The sequence below is a fragment of the Centropristis striata genome, chromosome 12 (assembly GCF_030273125.1).
Source record: "Centropristis striata isolate RG_2023a ecotype Rhode Island chromosome 12, C.striata_1.0, whole genome shotgun sequence".
NCBI lineage: Eukaryota > Metazoa > Chordata > Actinopteri > Perciformes > Serranidae > Centropristis > Centropristis striata.
In genome coordinates this window covers 4973519-4979807 of record NC_081528.1, presented here as the reverse complement: position 1 = coordinate 4979807, position 6289 = coordinate 4973519, and the positions used below count along the sequence as shown (strand labels likewise).

At 45.9% G+C, this 6289-nt stretch overlaps 7 non-coding genes across 7 annotated transcripts; all 7 read left to right on the top strand.

Moving 5' to 3' along the window:
* The first annotated feature begins 254 nt into the window (after positions 1 to 254).
* trnap-agg (transfer RNA proline (anticodon AGG)) lies at positions 255 to 326 on the top strand. Its single transcript has one exon. It is a non-coding gene; the product is annotated as a tRNA-Pro (tRNA).
* A 512-nt stretch (positions 327 to 838) lies between these two features.
* trnap-cgg (transfer RNA proline (anticodon CGG)) lies at positions 839 to 910 on the top strand. The gene has a single exon. It is a non-coding gene; the product is annotated as a tRNA-Pro (tRNA).
* Positions 911 to 1435: 525 nt separating this feature from the next.
* On the top strand, positions 1436 to 1507 carry trnap-ugg (transfer RNA proline (anticodon UGG)). Its single transcript has one exon. It is a non-coding gene; the product is annotated as a tRNA-Pro (tRNA).
* Positions 1508 to 3080: 1573 nt separating this feature from the next.
* trnap-ugg (transfer RNA proline (anticodon UGG)) lies at positions 3081 to 3152 on the top strand. The gene has a single exon. It is a non-coding gene; the product is annotated as a tRNA-Pro (tRNA).
* A 975-nt stretch (positions 3153 to 4127) lies between these two features.
* Positions 4128 to 4199, top strand: trnap-cgg (transfer RNA proline (anticodon CGG)). Its single transcript has one exon. It is a non-coding gene; the product is annotated as a tRNA-Pro (tRNA).
* A 267-nt stretch (positions 4200 to 4466) lies between these two features.
* On the top strand, positions 4467 to 4538 carry trnap-agg (transfer RNA proline (anticodon AGG)). Its single transcript has one exon. It is a non-coding gene; the product is annotated as a tRNA-Pro (tRNA).
* A 735-nt stretch (positions 4539 to 5273) lies between these two features.
* On the top strand, positions 5274 to 5345 carry trnap-agg (transfer RNA proline (anticodon AGG)). The gene has a single exon. It is a non-coding gene; the product is annotated as a tRNA-Pro (tRNA).
* Positions 5346 to 6289: the final 944 nt, after the last annotated feature.

Sequence of the window (6289 nt, the reverse complement as noted above, 5' to 3'; positions counted from 1 at the left end):
GATTAGTACGTACATTCTAGATGTCCCGGGTCCAAATCCTTGATGAGCCCAATGCTTGTCCTGTGCTCTCTGGGTAGGAGAACAAACAGGGTAGAACTTTAAGTTCTCGAAGATCACCAATCATGTACTGCCAAAGTCATGTGTATAGGCAAAGATTGGGCCAACTTTGAGGATTTTGCATGTCAACGTTGTGGTTTTGTTTTGATGTACAATGGACCGCGTCGCACGGCCTTCCGATAACCTTAAAGTAGCTCGGCTCGTTGGTCTAGGGGTATGATTCTCGCTTAGGGTGCGAGAGGTCCCGGGTTCAAATCCCGGACGAGCCCAAAGCTTGTCCTGTACTCTCTCTAAAACAGAATGAAAGCATAGAACTGAAAGTTGGCCAGTTGTGACAAAAACTGAGCCATGTTCTAGATTTCGGCAAGTCAATGCTGTGTTTTGATTTCAAAGCCAAGATTGCATGACTTACAACCCAAACAATGTAAATTCTTGAGTACGTACTGCTCTACGATGGACTCCGTCGTGCGGGCTCCCTATGAGATAAAAGTACCTCGGATTGTTCGTCTAGGGGTATAATTCTCCCTTAGGGTGCCAGATGTCCCGGGTCCAAATCCTTGATGAGCCCAATGCTTGTCCTGTGCTCTCTGGGTAGGAGAACAAACAGGGTAGAACTTTAAGTTCTCGAAGATCACCAATCATGTACTGCCAAAGTACTGTGTATAGGCAAAGATTGGGCCAAGATTGCATAGGTCACATGATTAACAATGGAAACTCTCTGTTGTGTCGTGATGTACGATGGACCGCGTCGCGCGGCCTTCTGATAACATCAAAGTAGCTAGGCTCGTTGGTCTAGGGGTATGATTCTCGCTTCGGGTGCGAGAGGTCCCGGGTTCAAATCCCGGACGAGCCCAAAACTTGTCCTATGCTCGCTCTTAAAGAGAACGAAAGGATAGAACTGAAAGTTGGACACAGAAGTACTGCCAAAGTCATGTGTTGTGAAAGAAGTGAGCCATGTTATAGATTTCGGCAAGTCAACGCTGTGTTTTGATTTCAAAGCCAAGATTGCATGAGTCACAACCCAAACAATGTAAATTCTTTAGTACGTAGTAATCTACGGTGGAAAGCGTCGCGCGGGCTTCCAATGAGATAAAAGTACCTCTGATTTTTGGTCTAGGGGTATTATTCTCATATAAGGTCCTCGATGTCCCAGGTCCAAATTCTCGACGAGCCCAAAGCATGTTCTGTGCTCTCTGGGTAGGAGAACAAACAGGGTTGAAATTTAAGTTCTTGAAGATCACCAATCATGTACTGCCAAAGTCATGTGTATAGGCAAAGATTGGGCCAACTTTGAGGATTTTGCATGTCAACGTTGTGGTTTTGTTCTGATGTACGATGGACCGCGTCGCGCGGCCTTCCCATAAAGTTAAAGTAGCCAGGCTCGTTGGTCTAGGGGTATGATTCTCGCTTTGGGTGCGAGAGGTCCCGGGTTCAAATCCCGGACGAGCCCAAAACTTGTCCTGTGCTCTCTGTGGAAGAGAACAGAAGGATATAACTGAAAGTTGGCCACAGAAGTACTGCCAAAGTCATGTGTTGTGACACAAAGTGAGCCATGTTCTAGATTTTGGCAAGTAAATGCTGTGTTTTGATTTCAAAGCCAAGATTGCATGAGTCACAAGCCAAACAATGTAAATTCTTGAGTACGTACTAATCTACGATGGACTCCGTCGTGCGGGCTTCCTATGGGATAAAAGTACCTTGGATTGTTCGTCTAGGGGTATCATAAAAAAAAGTCCAAACCCTGTTTGCATGTCATCGTTGTGGTTTTGCTCTGATGTACGAAGGACCGCGTCGCGTGGCCTTCCGATAACATTAAAGTACCTCGGCTCGTTGGTCTAGGGGTATTCTCGCTTAGGGTGCGAGAGGTCCCGGGTTCAAATCCCGGACGAGCCCAAAGCTTGTCCTGTGCTCTCTCTGAAAGAGAACTAAAGCATAGAACTGAAAGTTCTATGAAGAAGGCCAGTTGTGGCCAGTTGAGACAAAAACTGAGCCATGTTCTCGATTTCGGCAAGTCAATTCTGTGTTTTGATTTCAAAGCCAAGATTGCATGACTCACAACCCAAACAATGTAAATTCTTGAGTACGTACTACTCTACGATGGACTCCGTCGTGCGGGCTCCCTATGAGATAAAAGTACCTCGGATTGTTCGTCTAGGGGTATAATTCTCCCTTAGGGTGCCAGATGTCCCGGGTCCAAATCCTTGATGAGCCCAATGCTTGTCCTGTGCTCTCTGGGTAGGAGAACAAACAGGGTAGAACTTTAAGTTCTCGAAGATCACCAATCATGTACTGCCAAAGTAATGTGTATAGGCAAAGATTGGGCCAAGATTGCATAGGTCACATGATAAACAATGGAAACTCTCTGTTGTGTCGTGATGTACGATGGACCGCGTCGCGCGGCCTTCTGATAAGATCAAAGTAGCTAGGCTCGTTGGTCTAGGGGTATGATTCTCGCTTCGGGTGCGAGAGGTCCCGGATTCAAATCCCGGACAAGCCCAAAACTTGTCCTATGCTCGCTCTTAAAGAGAACGAAAGGATAGAACTGAAAGTTGGACACAGAAGTACTGCCAAAGTCATGTGTTGTGACAAAAAGTGAGCCATGTTATAGATTTCGGCAAGTCAACGCTGTGTTTTGATTTCAAAGCCAAGATTGCATGAGTCACAACCCAAACAATGTAAATTCTTTAGTACGTAGTAATCTACGGTGGAAAGCGTCGCGCGGGCTTCCAATGAGATAAAAGTACCTCTGGTTTTTGGTCTAGGGGTATTATTCTCATATAAGGTCCTCGATGTCCCGGGTCCAAATTCTCGACGAGCCCAAAGCATGTTCTGTGCTCTCTGGGTAGGAGAACAAACAGGGTTGAAATTTAAGTTCTTGAAGATCACCAATCATGTACTGCCAAAGTCATGTGTATAGGCAAAGATTGGGCCAACTTTGAGGATTTTGCATGTCAACGTTGTGGTTTTGTTCTGATGTACGATGGACCGCGTCGCGCGGCCTTCCCATAAAGTTAAAGTAGCCAGGCTCGTTGGTCTAGGGGTATGATTCTTGCTTTGGGTGCGAGAGGTCCCGGGTTCAAATCCCGGACGAGCCCAAAACTTGTCCTGTGCTCTCTGTGGAAGAGAACAGAAGGATATAACTGAAAGTTGGCCACAGAAGTACTGCCAAAGTCATGTGTTGTGACACAAAGTGAGCCATGTTCTAGATTTTGACAAGTAAATGCTGTGTTTTGATTTCAAAGCCAAGATTGCATGAGTCACAACCCAAACAATGTAAATTCTTGAGTACGTACTAATCTACGATGGACTCCGTCGTGCGGGCTTCCTATGGGATAAAAGTACCTTGGATTGTTCGTCTAGGGGTATCATAAAAAAAAGTCCAAACCCTGTTTGCATGTCATCGTTGTGGTTTTGCTCTGATGTACGAAGGACCGCGTCGCGTGGCCTTCCGATAACATTAAAGTACCTCGGCTCGTTGGTCTAGGGGTATTCTCGCTTAGGGTGCGAGAGGTCCCGGGTCCAAATCCCGGACGAGCCCAAAGCTTGTCCTGTGCTCTCTCTGAAAGAGAACTAAAGCATAGAACTGAAAGTTCTATGAAGAAGGCCAGTTGTGGCCAGTTGTGACAAAAACTCAGCCATGTTCTAGATTTCGGCAAGTCAATGCTGTGTTTTGATTTCAAAGCCAAGATTGCATGACTCACAACCCAAACAATGTAAATTCTTGAGTACGTACTGCTCTACGATGGACTCCGTCGTGCGGGCTCCCTAAGAGATAAAAGTACCTTGGATTGTTCGTCTAGGGGTATAATTCTCCCTTAGGGTGCCAGATGTCCCGGGTCCAAATCCTTGATGAGCCCAATGCTTGTCCTGTGCTCTCTGGGTAGGAGAACAAACAGGGTAGAACTTTAAGTTCTCGAAGATCACCAATCATGTACTGCCAAAGTAATGTGTATAGGCAAAGATTGGGCCAAGATTGCATAGGTCACATGATAAACAATGGAAACTCTCTGTTGTGTCGTGATGTACGATGGACCGCGTTGCGCGGCCTTCTGATAACATCAAAGTAGCTAGGCTCGTTGGTCTAGGGGTATGATTCTCGCTTCGGGTGCGAGAGGTCCGGGGTTCAAATCCCGGACGAGCCCAAAACTTGTCCTATGCTCGCTCTTAAAGAGAACGAAAGCATAGAACTGAAAGTTGGCCACAGAAGTACTGCCAAAGTCATGTGTTGTGACAAAAAGTGAGCTGTGTTCTAGATTTCGGCAAGTCAACGCTGTGTTTTGATTTCAAAGCCAAGATTGCATGAGTCACAACCCAAACAATGTAAATTCTTTAGTACGTCATCGTTGTGGTTTTGCTCTGATGTACGATGGACCGAGTCGCGTGGCCTTCCGATAACATCAAAGTACCTCGGCTCGTTGGTCTAGGGGTATGATTCTCGCTTAGGGTGCGAGAGGTCCCGGGTTCAAATCCCGGACGAGCCCAAAGCTTGTCCTGTGCTCTCTCTGAAAGAGAACGAAAGCATAGAACTGAAAGTTGGCCACAGAAGTGCTTCCAAAGTCATGTGTTGTGACAAAAAGTGAGCCATGTTCTAGATTTCGGCAAGTCAACGCTGTGTTTTGGTTTCAAAGCCAAGATTGCATGAGTCACAACCCAAACAATGTAAATTCTTGAGTATGTACTACTCTACGGTGGAAAGCATCGCGCGGGCTTCCAATGAGATAAAAGTACCTCCGATTTTTGGTCTAGGGGTATTATTCTCATATAAGGTCCTCGATGTCCCGGGTCCAAATTCTCGACGAGCCCAAAGCATGTTCTGTGCTCTCTGGGTAGGAGAACAAACAGGGTTGAAATTTAAGTTCTTGAAGATCACCAATCATGTACTGCCAAAGTCATGTGTATACGCAAAGATTGGGCCAACTAAGTCCAAACCCTGTTTGCATGTCATCGTTGTGGTTTTGCTCTGATGTACGATGGACCGCGTCGCGTGGCCTTCCGATAACATTAAAGTACCTCGGCTCGTTGGTCTAGGGGTATTCTCGCTTAGGGTGCGAGAGGTCCCGGGTTCAAATCCCGGACGAGCCCAAAGCTTGTCCTGTGCTCTCTGGGTAGGAGAACAAACAGGGTAGAACTTTAAGTTCTCGAAGATCACCAATCATGTATGCTCTGATGTACGATGGACCGCGTCGCGTGGCCTTCCGATAACATTAAAGTACCTCGGCTCGTTGGTCTAGGGGTATGATTCTCGCTTAGGGTGCGAGAGGTCCCGGGTTCAAATCCCGGACGAGCCCAAAGCTTGTCCTGTGCTCTCTCTGAAAGAGAATGAAAGCATAGAACTGAAAGTTGGCCACAGAAGTACTGCCAAAGTCATGTGTTGTGACAAAAAGTGAGCCATGTTCTAGATTTCGGCAAGTCAATGCTGTGTTTTGGTTTCAAAGCCAAGATTGCATGAGTCACAACCCAAACAATGTAAATTCTTGAGTATGTACTAATCTACGATGGACTGCGTCGCGCGGGCTTCCGATGAGATAAAAGTAACTCCGATTTTTGGTCTAGGGGTATTATTCTCACTAAAGGTCCTCGATGTCCCGGGTCCAAATCCTGGACGAGCCCAAAGCGTGTTCTGTGCTCTCTGGGTAGGAGAACAAACAGGGGAGAAATTTAAGTTCTTGAAGAACACCAATCATGTACTGCCAAAGTCATGTGTATAGGCAAAGATTGGGCCAACTTAGAGGATTTTGCATGTCACCGTTGTGATTTTGTTCTGATGTACGAAGGACCGCGTCGCAGGGGTCTAGGGGTATGATTCTCGCTTAGAGTGCCAGAGGTCCCGGGTTCAAATCCCGGACGAGCCCAAAGCTTGTCCTGTGCTCTCTCTGAAAGAGAACGAAAGGATAGAACTGAAAGTTGGCCACAGAAGTAATGCCAAAGTCATGTGTTGTGACCAAATTTGAGCCATGTTCTATATTTCGGCAAGTTAACGATGTGTTTTGATTTCAAAGCCAAGATTGCATTCGTCACAAATCAAACAATGTAATTGGTCACACTTTCTATGAAGGCTACATCTATAGTGCATTATGAGCGCATTCATAGTGAATTATAATGGTCATTATAATCAATCATAATGCATTATGACTGCATTCATAAACACATATAAAGCTTCATGATGCACTATATCAACAGTTATAAATATAGCTTATAATGACTTATAAATCCAAGTGTCTTATGAGTGCTC